The following is a 14,260-nucleotide window of genomic DNA, read 5'->3' as shown; positions in this document are numbered from 1 at the left end:
GTTTGAAGCCTATTTTTCAATTCCATCCAACTAATCATGCAACCTATACACTCCTTAGACACTTCGGGATGTGTAAGACGCGAATGCATATTATGCCAATCATTGTATCCGTCATTACCCAATTGACCAATATTTTTGTCTATTTTTCTGTCTTAAATAATTTGCAGCAAAAACAGAAGATCTTATTCGAAGAAATTGAATACACTAACCATCTTCTATCAGTTGTCTGCCCATTTGCCATTAATCCTTATATTGTGATGATTCAAAATGTCTACCTTTACTATCTCTGGGAAAGAAGATGTCATCAACTCTTTTTGGACCCACTTCAACTAAAAAGTCTCTTATTTTTTGATCAATGTGAATGTCCTTCCAATTTTCAGGATCATTAAAATTCAAAGAAAAGCAATTCTCTTAATTTAAATCTTTATGTTGAACATTATTTTTATTATTCTGTTTTGAATCATCCATATTTGCAGGTTCAATCATTTCTTTGTTCTCTTTTCGCTCATCCACATGATCATTGTCATTATCATTCTGATTCTATTGTTCCTCGATCGTTAACTCTTCTGGTGTTCCTTCTTTCTCTTTTCTTTTTTTGCCATAAAAGTACTTATTCATATCTCCAGCTTGACTTCGAGTTAATGCCTCGACTCTTTCTTTCTTCTTCATTTTTTGAGCTCTCGACACATATTTAAGGGCCATGGTATTTGACTCAAGTCACTTAACAGCAAACGCTTACTAAAATTTCAGAGTAAAAGAGGACCAAGTTAGATTAATTTAAGATTAAAAATTCAAAATTGATGACCCAGTCACAACTAATAACTTATAATAAAAGTACTCAACTTAACATCGACCATAATTCACACTTTATCAATTCTAGAGTTTTAGTTGCGCACTTGATAATGAGAGAACTAGACCAGAATATAAAAAATAAATACTAGAGAGCTAAATCCATTAGCTCGAGCTAATGAATCTATATTTCCATCACGTAGCCTTACCTATTTCATCGGATCATCATCAACTACTATCTTCAAAAAACCCCTCCCCCTCCCCAACACAAAAATTGGAATGCTACAATTGCTCACGGTCACAGACAGCTTATTTCATAGAATCACAGTTCATTTGCCCTTAAATTACTTTAACATGGCAGGATTAATCATTCATCATTAATGGATGAATTTAAGAATTTCATTCACCAACTGAAATCAATTATTCAATTTAACATGTCTTCAAGTTTAAAAATTAAGATGCAGCTAATAGAGAAAGAAATCAATTTAAATCTCACACCCAAAACATAGCAAAAAAACAAATTGATAGATATTAATTATTATATTAGATAATAATTAACAAAATCACTAAAACAGAATGCCACAATGCCCTAGCAATAGCATCAGGAACATGAAGTGATGAAGAGTTGAAGACATGATCGGCCGGTCGGATTTTGCCATTTTGGATATCAAACATTGCAAGAAAACAATTAACAAATTGATAGATAAAATTAATACTTAATAGTAATAAAGATACAGAAGTAGAATGTCAGCAATATCAGAATCAGATTCATCACATGATTGCCGTCAGGAGGTTGGAATTTGGGGATAAATGACTTACAAAATAGTACCAAGTACAACGTCAAACGAGTCCGATAATAGAAGTCACAAGACCGCTGACGCCACAGGACAGGATGCTGTGAGTCTCTGACTTTGCCGTTGCCCGTCGCCGGTAGGTTTTAGGAGTGGTCCATTGAGACTTAAGTTGCAACAAACGTAACCAAAAACCATGGGAAATTGGCAATTGGCGTGGAGAATTGGAGCAGCCGACTGCAAAAGAGTAGAGATAACTGCTGTCTATTGAAATTGGCCTGGGTTTTCCAAGAAAAATAAAAAAAAGGTTACAAGTATTTTGGGCCCCCTTATATTCTGGGCTGAGGCAGAGGCCTCCTGGGCCTCTCCGCAGGTCCGACTCTACTTGTTAGTCGCGATGCAAATCAAGTAGCCTATATTCTTACACAATAAGCTTTTCACCGTTTTAATGTCTAATGTTTGGGTTAATGGTTCCATCTCATTTTCTTGTGAACATTGTTGGATCTTACTGATAACATGCCTCTAAAATGAAGCAAACAAAATCTTTGCAATCCCTACTAATGACTGGACGAAAAGGGTTAGGGTTGGGCATTGTTTGATTCGGTTCAGTTTGGTTCTCAGACCCGGAATTTTCCAGTATTTAGTAAGTGGAACCATTGGGTCCAAATTTAATTATGGAACCGTTCAAGATCGGTTCGGCTCCTAGGTTCTGTACTATAATTAATTTTTTTAATATTTACAAAGCTACATTAAATCAACTAATGATATGCTCAATTTTTGTTTTAACAAAATAACATAGTCTAATCTTATATGTCTTTTGCATCCTTCTTTTCTAAGTTCTTTGTAGATTTAATTGTTAAAATAAAATGAAGAAGACGATATCGAGTTTACAATAATTAAGAAAGGAGTTGTCGAGTTTCAATTTGATTTGTCTAGAACGGTAGAAATGATACTACGATAAAATAACAGATTTGAGTAAAACTTACGTCAATTTGATCAAATTGGCTTGGATCGAAAATCAGAAATAAGAAAATCATATTTTTGGATTTGAGCTAAATTAACTAGTTAGCAAATTTATTTAGAAAAAAATAAAATAATTTAGTTTATTTAAAATAAATAAATTAAAAAAATGATGGAAATTTGGTTCCTGAGAATCGAACCAGATCCGTGGTTTTCAATTCAGATATTCATTTGGGTATTTAACTTAAGAAGAACCGTTCGGTTCGATTCAATTTGGTTTGGATTCGATTCGATTCGAGAGTTTTGCTCAACCTTATAAAGGGCTGATTCCGACAAGACAGGAAATGCACAAATCTTGTTTTTCATTCAAAGAATGACCTTTCGTTTTCCAAATGACGTCGCTATTTACCATTCATAAAACTTGATTGATGCTCTCACCCCTTACCTTTCAAAAAATAGGCAAAGTTCACCATTTCCATTCATTTTGGCCATTAAAGTAACGTGAAATAAGTGATTTATCCTCCTCGTTAAATAAAGAAAACAAATTAATTAAACAAAAAATAAAAGGAGAATCGTAGTGGGAGTTTCAAAAAGTGAAAATGGGTCCAAAAAGGGGAAATATTATAAAAAGAGAACAGTTTAAACAAAACAAATTGACAAAAGAATAAATGAATTTTAAAAAAGGGGAAAAGACCTTATCTTCCCGACCGTGCATATTGCTCTCCTCTTAAATAAAGAAAAGGAAAGAAAGCAACAAAACAAAAATAAAATTAAAATTCCAAAGGGAGATCCATACCTTTTCTAAAAGTGAAAATGGTCCCAAAAAGAAAATAATTCAGAAAAAAAAAAACCAAAAGAAATAAAATTGACACACAACTCCTCCACCATCCAACGATAAATCGAACGCACTCGATAACCCGTCATCCACAAATGTAAAATAAAATAAATAAACAAAAATCATTTGCACAACATTTTAATTATGATCAATGAAATCAAAATTTACTCATTTTTTGCACTTATATATGCTAATTGTTTAATTTATTTATTATATTTAACCTTTAATTAATTAACATATATTTTATTGATGACGATTTCTGTCCAAATATTTTGTTAGCGTACTTTGAGATGAAGAGCGAATATCTTGTTGAATTTTATCTTTTTTATTTTTTTTCTTATTTAAAATATGAAGACTAATAATTTTTTTTACGGACATGGACAACTTGTAGTAATTAATAGAAAGTTGAGATTAAGAATGAAGGAAAATATGTTGAGGACATAAATATAAAAATGACCAAATATTAAGAACCCTATTACAATTAAATTATGATACAAAAAATGTGGTATAAGAATAATTATTGGATCTTGAACAGGGGTAAAAATTAAAATAGTAGCTAGGTATGTCAAGGGAAATAATTATAGATATTAATATTGCTTCTATATTTTCTATTATTCGAAAGTCTAGTTTGCGCCTTTAATGGAGTGAGTGGTGACTAATAATTAAATTGGATAGTCCAAGGTTGAATGGATAGTGTCTAATTTCTGTATCTTAAATGATATGTTCGATCAGTTTCCTTTGATAACTCCTTAAAAAGAAAATGACCTATTTGTAGTTATATCCAAGGACAATGCTCTTAATTTTTAATTGAAAAAGAGGCTATAATTTGGTAAAGAAAATGAACTGAATTTATGCACGAAATCATACTTTTATGGGCACGTTAAACAAGGCAAAAAATTTATGTCTTCGTATGATAAAAGGGATTATTCATGCATTGGAGTTGGATGTATGATAAAAGCAAAAGGGATGATTTAGCCCATTGTTCGTTAATTATATCGTGTAGTTATTTATAAGCGATCTCATTTCCAGTAAGATAATCAGAGATGGACGTCACTAACTTTTGGATACAAACCAGATTAAACATATTGTGACACATGCTGCTCCAATATTTTTACATTTTATTTGAATATGAACGATGATAATGATGATGATAATAACAACAATAATAATTTTAAATTTTTTTCACAATCATTATATTCGAGTTTAACTTTATAAACACTGGATAATGACTTTATTATCAGATTCATCAAGCACATTTTTGTTAATGTACACAATGCAATATAATGATCTGAAACATCGAATAGTTATACTAATATTGATTATCTTTTAATTTTGTAAGAGTTAATTTTTATTTTTATTTATTTATTATTATTTTTTAAAGAGCTGCGAGAAACTGTGTAATGTCAATGTCTTCACAATTTAATTTTAGTTACACCTACACAAATTAAATATTAGAATACACATTGATACGCTATTGCATTATAAGTAACCATACAAATGACGATTAAGAGGAAGTAATTTTTGAAAAAATAAATAAATTAAAAAAATCATATTAGAGAAAGGTTAGATTCCGCGGGTCCAATGACTTTTTATTTTATTTATTTTTTTTGGTCAGTATGTTTTGTTATAATTGTATTTCATTTGGCTTTTCTAAATTATTTTATTTTTGGACCCATTTTAACTTTTTGAAAAGGTTTGGAACACCTACCATATATTTTCCTTTTTATTTTTTTATTTTTGTTTTGTTGCTTTCTTTCTATTTCTTTATTCAAAGACCTGAACGGTCAAAATAGATAGAAACGTTAATCTCTCTCTCTCTCTCTCTCTCTCTCTCTCTCTCTCTCTCTCTATATATATATATATATATATATATATATATATATATATATAATGGAAGGGGCATATCTCCAACTTATTTCAAAGGTGGAAATAATTAAAAGGTTAAAATAAATTGTACAAGTAGTATAATTGTTCTTTCTAATCCTTTATTCGAAGAGGACAAATTTATCATTTCATATGGCCTCAACGCCTAAAAAGATAGAAACAATGAACTCTATGTATTTTTTCTAAAAGGCTGGGATAATTAGTGCCAATAAACGGTAGGAACATCACGAACTTAATTTAAAGGTTAGGGACACAATTTACTTTTAAAAAAAAAAAAAATCTCACAAAAATTCAAAATAATGTGGAACGGCAATTTAATTTTGTCAAGTAATATAAAATATGCAGGTGAAGTAAATCAAATTCATGAGGTTACTCATAGGTAGCGCGGTATAATTCAGTTAAAAACGAAAGAAAAATAAAACAAACAAATGAATTTGAATTGATAATTTCTTGATCGACATCCAAATTCTCAAACCTAGCCATGGATTCCCCATTGTCACCTAGTCCAATTTTGCATAACATTAACCATCGAACACTATTTCTCAAGTATAAACTCTTTAGTGTTTTAAAGTTTTGAGTCCTTAAAATCGTTAGAATTATTCATAAATTCAAAATTAAAGGTCCATTTGGCTGGATTTCTGCTTCTACTTCTACTTTTTGAGACGTGCAATCAACTTTATCTAAAAACTTTATATCATACAAATCACTTCCAGAAAACATCTAAACATATTTAAAAGTTATTGAATTTTAGAAGTAATTTTCAATTTTAAAAAATCTTGTCAAATGAGCCCTAAATATCCCAAGAGAAGTAATTCTCATTGAAATTGTTAGGGATTGATTATAAGATAATGACAATAATGAAATAAACGGGAACATAATAAGAACATCAAGATTTATGTGGAAAACTCAAAATAGGGAAAAAAAAAAAAAACGTAGGTAGATGAGAAGAATTTCACTATAAACAGTAGCTGTTGTGTTTAAAACGAGATCTTATTACTCTCAGTTCAGATCTAAACCTTTCACAATGTTGATTAAGCATTTGAAATCAAGTTATAGATGAATATGAGTTCAAAAAATGCGTCAAAATGTGAGAGAGGCTTGGGTGTAGCGGTGGGAGGGATGGCAGCTCCTCTGCTAGAGCACCTGGTGAGCGACAAGTTTCGAGAGAAAATATACAAGAGCCGCTCGAGTGGCAAGCTAGTGAAAATGCGACAACTTCTAATTTCAATCCATAATATTGATCTCATCAAAACCACTTCAACCAAAACTTCAATACTCACTAAAATTTGGGTCAGACAACAACAAATCTCTGTCTCGAACCAAATTCCAATACAAAGAATTCCAAAACACATCTCCAAAGTAAACCATTCCTCTTTTAAACAAGTCTCAATAGACTAAATCAATAACAAACACCTACTAAGTCCAAACAATACTCAAACTAAACAATGAAAAATGGTTTTGTCAACATATCAGGACGATTATCTTTGGTATCAACATTGCTTACTACAATATCACAATGAACAATCTCTGATAGCACATCCTCCAACGATAAACACGTACCTTGTAAGTGATAATTTCTTATCAAGATTTCCTGCATAATTTAAATCCACACACCTAGTGACTCCATCTGTATTTCTACAAAATGCAAACAAGCATTAGTAGAGCCCCTCAAGTATTTGAATAATCCACTGTAATAATTGTATGTGCCAAATCTTGTCTTGTATAAACCATAGCATATATAACCCGAGACATATAATCAATGTCTTTATCTGATTGAGGATACAAATTAGATGACAATTTAAAGCAAGCAGCCAAGAGGATATTAACAATCTTTGCATTCAACATATTGAACCTGTGAAGCATTTTCTTAATGTACTCCCTCTGACTCAAATACAAATTTCCAGCTTTCCTATCCCTTAGGATCTTCATACCAAGAATTTTCTTTATTGCACCCAAGTTTTATTATTATTATTATTATTATTATTATTAAACTCCTCACAAAGCTTAGCTTTTACCTTTCTTACCTTTGCCTTATCCTTGACTGCTATGGACATATCATCAACATATAATAACAAATATGTAATGGATCCACCAACTCCTTTTCTGGAGTACACATAATTATCATTACTGCTTCTAATGAAATTATGAGTAGTTATGAATAAATCAAATCTTTTATATCACCGCTTCAGTGACTACTTCAGTCAATACAAAAACTTATTCAACAAGCACACAAAGTCTTTTTTTTCTAGAAATTATGAAAGCCTCTGGTTATCTCATGAAAATGCTCTCCTTAAGTTCTCCATGCATGAATGTTATATTGATGTTCGTTTGCTCAAACTCAAAATCATTCTTAGCCACAACCCCAAGTAAAGTCCAAATTAAACTATGCTTTACAATTGGTGAGAACACATCCATGAAGTCAACACTTAGAATCTGACTATAGCCCTTTGCTACCAAATTGGCCTTATACCTTGCATCTTTAATCATGATATTCATTTCTTCCTTTTGAACACCCAGTTGCAGATAACAACCTTTTTATCTTTAGGTAATTTTATCAAGTCCTAAGCACTATTTTTATTCAATTATTCTTTTTTTCTCCTGCATAACAATCAACTATCTGCTAAAATCACTATAACTGATTGCCTCTAAATATGTAACAGGTTCCTCAGTGCAATCAATACTGTTAGTTATACTCAATGCATAATCTACCAAGTCTGTCTCTCCATACTTCTGTAGAGGTTTAATCTGTTTATAATGTCTATCCTTAGCAATCGAATACTGTAGTGCTGTAATCGAAGTAGGGAAAGTGTTACCGTTTGCTAGCTCTGAACTAGATTGAACTGAAGTGGACTGTTCTGAAACCTATAATTGTTTGCCTGAACCAATTTTCAACTCCATCTTAGTTGAATGATTATATTCCTCAGTTTTACTAAAATCCCCACAAGGCGAACCATGAGCAACAGTAAGTTCATCAAAGACCACATCTCTACTGACCAGCACTTTTTTTTTCTCAGTACACCACAACTTATAACCTTTCGCACATGATTTATACTCGAGAAAAATATACTTTCTAGACCTAAACTCCAACATATTATTATCAACATGAACATAAGCAAGACACCCAAAGAACTTCAAATAAGAATAATAAGAAGATTTTTCAGACCATATCTCTTCTACTATCATTTTCTCAATGGTAACCGAGGGTGAACGATTAATCAAAAAATAAGCTGCTGTAGTAGCTTCAACTCAAAAAGTCATAGCCAACCTAGGATTTGAAAGCATACAACGAACATTTTCCATCGAAGTTCTACATATCTATTCTGCCACACCATTTTGTTGTGGAGTTTCTAGCACTATCAAATGTCTCAAGATGCCTCCAGCCCTGCAGAAGTTATTGAATTCATCTGACCAAAACTCCAACCATTATCTGTGCGTAAATGTTTCACCTGCTTTCAAATCTATTTTTCTATCATTATTTTTCACTCCATGAAGGTCACGAACACACCACTCTTCTATTTCAAGAAGAATACCTAAACTTTTTTGAAAAAATCATCAATTACTGTCAACAAGTAATAAACATCTCCTTTATTAGGTACTCTCGTCAATTCCCAAAAATTTGAATATATATATTCAATGTTTCCTTCGTGTTGTGTCTTCCTTTAATGAATCTAAATCTTTTCTGTTGGTCAAAGACACAATGCTTACGAAACTTCATCTTATTGGTCTTCTGCACATCAAGAAATCATCTCCTACTCAATTCTGCCATACCATTCTCACTCATATACTCTAGCCGCGTATGCTAAAGTTTTTTAACTCCTTGTCTTTCAAAGAAGAAGAAGAAGTAGCTGCACCCCCTATAATTGTGGAACCTTCCAAAATTTACAAATGTGTAGATATTTTTGTCCCTTCATCACAATAATAGCACTTTGGTTCACTTTCAAAACTCCACCTTCATGAGTATATCTATAACACTTTATTTCAAGCATGCTCAAAGATATAAAATTACTCTTCAATTCTTGAATGTACCTTACATCTATAAGTGTTCCAATAGCCTCATCAAACATTTTGATTTTGAGTGTACCAACTCCAATGTTTCCCATAGTCACTGCAGTTCTCAAAGCTTTTTCATATATTATAAACCATTTCTAGTTGGAATATATTTGAAAAGTACATGTCGACTCAAGAACCCATTTCTCACAAAGTTTAGAACACATGTCAGAAATCATAAGAAGCTCTTCTCTACTTTGCCAATCTTCTACAACATCAGCCTCTGCTGTGTTTTCATGTTGCTTTCCTTTATTAGTAGCACCAGTAGCCTTGATTCTATATTTTAAAGCATATCCATCAGCTATAATATGCCATCATTTTAACAATAATGACACACTTTTTTGCATATCTGAATTTCGATCTGCCCCTTATATTTCTACTAAAATTCTTATCTTGATTTCTCTTATGAACAATCAGGCCTTTAGCCTGACTCCCAGGTCCACTCACAAGATGCTTCATCTTCTCATTAGATAGTAAAATATCATAGACCCCATCCACAGTGAGAGTATCCCGACTATAGAGGATATTATCTCTAAAAGTCACATATGATAGCGACAACGAATACAACAACATCAATGTCAAGTTCGCTTCATCATACTTAAACTCAAATGTTTCCAAATCGACTACGATTTCTTTGAACATAGTTAGGTAATCATCCAATGGCGTCCTTCAGACGTTCGGTGAGAATACAATCGTTGTTTTAAGTATAACTTACTGGTCAAACTCTTTGTCATACAAAGCTACTTCAATTTCAACCACAACATAGTGACACTTTTCTTCTTTATAACATCCTAAAGAATTTGATTTGATAGATGTGGATGAATTTAAGATTTGGGTTTTCGATCCCTATGACGCTTTTCATCTCGTGTCCAGGTTGAAGACATCTTATCAAAGCCAAGCAAGTTTCCTCCAAATCCATTGGCGCGAGAACTGATTGCATTTTACTTGTGATAGAGTAAATCTAGTGTTTCAGTCCAATAAGGGAATAGCGTATTTCATAATTGCCAAGCGGAATAATTAACCTGACTCTAATACCACTTGTTATGAATTAATCGGAAGGTAATGACAATAATGAAATAAACAGGAACAAATAAGAACACCAAAAATTATGTAGAAACCTAAGATGAGAAAAAATCACAGGAAGAGAAGGAGAATTTCACTATAACCTATATCAATTGTGTTTACAATACGATCTCAATACTCTCAATAAAGATTTAAAACTCTCAAGATATTGTTGAATTATTCACTTAACAATACAAGTCGTGATATATATATATATAAATCATAAAAATCAAGTTGTAGATGAAAATGAGAAAACGAGTCAAAACTTGCAATAGGCCTGGATTGGATGACCCTATCGCTTGAGCTACAGGTTGGCGGCGACAAATCCGTCGCTTGAGTGCCAGACGAGCAACAGGTGAGTGACAAGTCTCGGGAGAAAATATGCAGGCACCACTAGGGCAATCAGCTAATGACGTGCCAACGAAAATGCGACGACTTTTTTTCTTGGTACATAATTTTGATCTTTTTAAGACCACTTCAACCAAACTTAAATACTCACTAAAATTTGGGTCAAATTACAACAGAAATTGAAACTAATAGATTAGTGGCCACTAAAAAGCATTTTTATTTTTATTTTTTATTTTTTTTTTTTTTATTTTTTTTTTATTTTTTATTTTTTATTTTTTTTTGGGTTGGTAAGTCCTTAGCCCATACCATAACACACAATAAATCGAGTATTTTAACATATATTAGTGGCATGTTACATATGATCCACAAATCGAATGCTTCATTGGCTTGAAACACTATCATCTCAAAGTGCTTTTGACACACAGGACATGAAATGGAACAGAGACAAGTTTTGCTTCGAAATGTCACAAATATCTACAGTAAAGCTATGAATGTTTGTGTTCGTTTGTTAAAATGTCGTGTCAAAGTATATATTTTGAAAACGTGATCGATAAGCTCCAATCGCACTTCATTTACGTGATATTGTGTTTTATTCAACTAGTTTTTGTATTTTTTTTGTTTTTTTAGTGGTCCACGAGTTGTTCCACAAATGGAGTAAATAATTATTCATTTCTAAACATTTGGATAAAGCACTAGTGACTAACCCCACCCCCCCCCCCCCCCCCCCCTCCTTTTTAGGCATTTTGAAGAGTTTCAAAATTTTTCAACAATGTTGTACTAATAAAAAATTACTTACAACCTGACAGTAAACTTTTGTTTAGGATCAAGACCAATTGGAAACTGGATTTTCATTCATGCCCTCATTTACAACGTGACAAATTACAACATTACCCTTGTAAGATGTTGTTAGTTATACAAATGCATTTCAGGTAGACTGAAAAAAAATATTGCCTCAAAGTACAACTTCCCATTTAAGTGATAAAGTTACGTGTCACTCTTCAAGGCCAACTATATATTGTTGAAAACATTGTTTTCCATCCCAAATAATGGGCGGCAAACAAATGCGAATCCCATGTGCAAGAAATAAAAATTATAGTGTGAATATAATTACACTTTTATTAATAGGGGGATTTTAAAAGATTTTGATGGACTTCAAACTTAAAATTACATATAACAATCTTTTTTGATATTTCACGATTTTAATGATATTTTTATGAATTTTATGAAAATTTATTCAAATCCACGAAATTTATTAGAATTTATAATATTTCCATCATTTGAGGACATTGGTCTGACATAAAATATTGCATATTCATGTATTCAAACCAAATGTCTATTCAATCCAGCCTAGGGGAGAAGTTTTCCATTCACATGACATTGATGTCTTATAAGTAGACGGTCATATTTAAATTTTATCTCAATTAAACTCCATCTATAACTCAAATTTCATCATCTTATATTTGATAGAAGAGAAAAAAAGAAACATTAGAGAGAAATAGAGAGTTTATATATGGTTGACTCACTTCATCTGCTAGAATCCCTTATGTAGCCAGACATGTTGACAATGTTTTTATTTTTTCCATGTCAGTACCACTTTTTTGGTACTGGAGAAGAATTTTTGCAAAAGTGGTTTATCATTACATAATTAGAAATATTTTTATTGCAATTTACATTAGCGTTGAGAATACTCTTAGTAGCTAGTTTCAAGATGACATCGTGACAATTTTGTAATGTACATTCTTTTATTCTAATTACATTTTGGTTGCTTTCTCTATTCTATGTGTAAATAATGCATGTCCACCCTTTTCTCTCTCTCTCTTTTTTTTTTTTTTTTTTTTTGGGGTGCATGGAAAGTAACAAAAATAAATAAATAAAAAAAATTATGCAAGTGTCCTAACTCCTAACAAAAGCGATTCCATTCAAAGGAAAACTTTACAACTCACAATTCACTGAAATTAATTAGCTTCCTCTTTACACCTCCACACTCCATATATTTCCGCAAAATAGGCTCATATTTGAAATCCACTGTGTCAAATAAAGTGTACTTTTTGTTATATTAAATGAGACCTTCACCAGCATGGACACTTCTTTTTGCTCTTATCACAAAACTGCACTAATAGTTACTAGTAATTGATTGATCAATTCATGAATATATAATCAAGCAAAAAAGCAGATTCCGTTGCTGAATATATGGATTTAAATCACAGCTTTTTTATTGCATTCTGTCAATTTTAGTTGCTTGTTTTACCTTATCACGTAATTTACAGTTTTGTGGGACACTTCAAATACTGTTGATATTGAACAAAAATTAAAGTTCAGAATTGTCCAAAATTCGATGATATTTTTCTTTAATGAGTTATCAGTTAACACGTTTTATCTTATTTTTGTTGCATCGTATTGGTATCAAAGATAAATGTTGCCTTCAAGAAGACGTTCCATCAATCATTCTTCACATGACTTCATGGTATCCCGTAAACAAAATAAAGTGAATTTGTCTCAATTCTCAATCCGCATATCCCATTACTGATTATAAAGCACGATATCCCAGCTTTTTATTGCTTTCTGATTAGTTGCTTTCTTGATTTAGCTCAATTATATGTACCTTTACTCTTGATTGTTGGGCTTATTAAGTGATTTACTGCTTTGTGTCTTTTCTTTTTATATAAGAAATTGCAAATTTGTAGGCAACATTGTTATTGAATTAGTTAAAATTTGAAGTTGTCCAAATATTCAATCATATTCTCTACATTTCATGTTTAAAATCAACGAGCTCTCAATCAATATGTTTTATCTCATTTCTGTCGCATCAACTAAAGTACATGAAATTTAGGCATGTTATTCATGTGGCACGGGTAACAATAGAATTGTCCCAATCTTTGACTGGACGCCAGATGAAGAGCAATTGGAGGATCAAAATTATCTAAATAACTCGACCGTTATATTCATTTCTGATTCCATTAGCATTAGCATTAGCATTAGCATTAGCATTAGCATTAGCTTGATGTTTATGTATGTTTAATGGTTTGAACTTAGATAATCAAAATTATCTGAACTGTTGAGAATTATAAACCCTAATTCTATTTCGCTAGAGCAATCAATTTGAAGAAAAAGAATTAACAATTAAAGAACACATGAGATTTACAGATATTCGTCTCAATGATAGATTTCGTCCTTTCCCGCCATTGCAATAATTCACTATGATGAAAAAAAAATTTACAAGAGAAATTCGCATACATATCTTTTCTAACCTCTCTTTATCTCTTTTTCATAATACTAATAAACCCTAAAGCGACTCTCTATTTATAAGATAAATTAGGATAAAATCGAATTTTACAATGATTTTTATTCTTTCATAGAATTTTACAAGAACACATATTCCTAAACAATCTTTAGAGGGTGTTTGACACCCATTTTTATGAAAAAATGAATTTTAAAATAGGAGATTGATGGAGAATGTGTGGATGAAAAATAAGAATTTTTTTTTTTATTTACGTGTAATATTGTTTTAATAAGAATGTGGTTTGAAAAAAAAGAGAAAAAAAAT

The sequence above is a fragment of the Olea europaea genome, unplaced genomic scaffold, assembly GCF_002742605.1.
Source record: "Olea europaea var. sylvestris unplaced genomic scaffold, O_europaea_v1 scaffold1713, whole genome shotgun sequence".
Taxonomy (NCBI): domain Eukaryota; kingdom Viridiplantae; phylum Streptophyta; class Magnoliopsida; order Lamiales; family Oleaceae; genus Olea; species Olea europaea.
The sequence above is the reverse complement of the archived record's forward strand: the minus strand, read 5'-3'. Positions refer to the sequence as shown.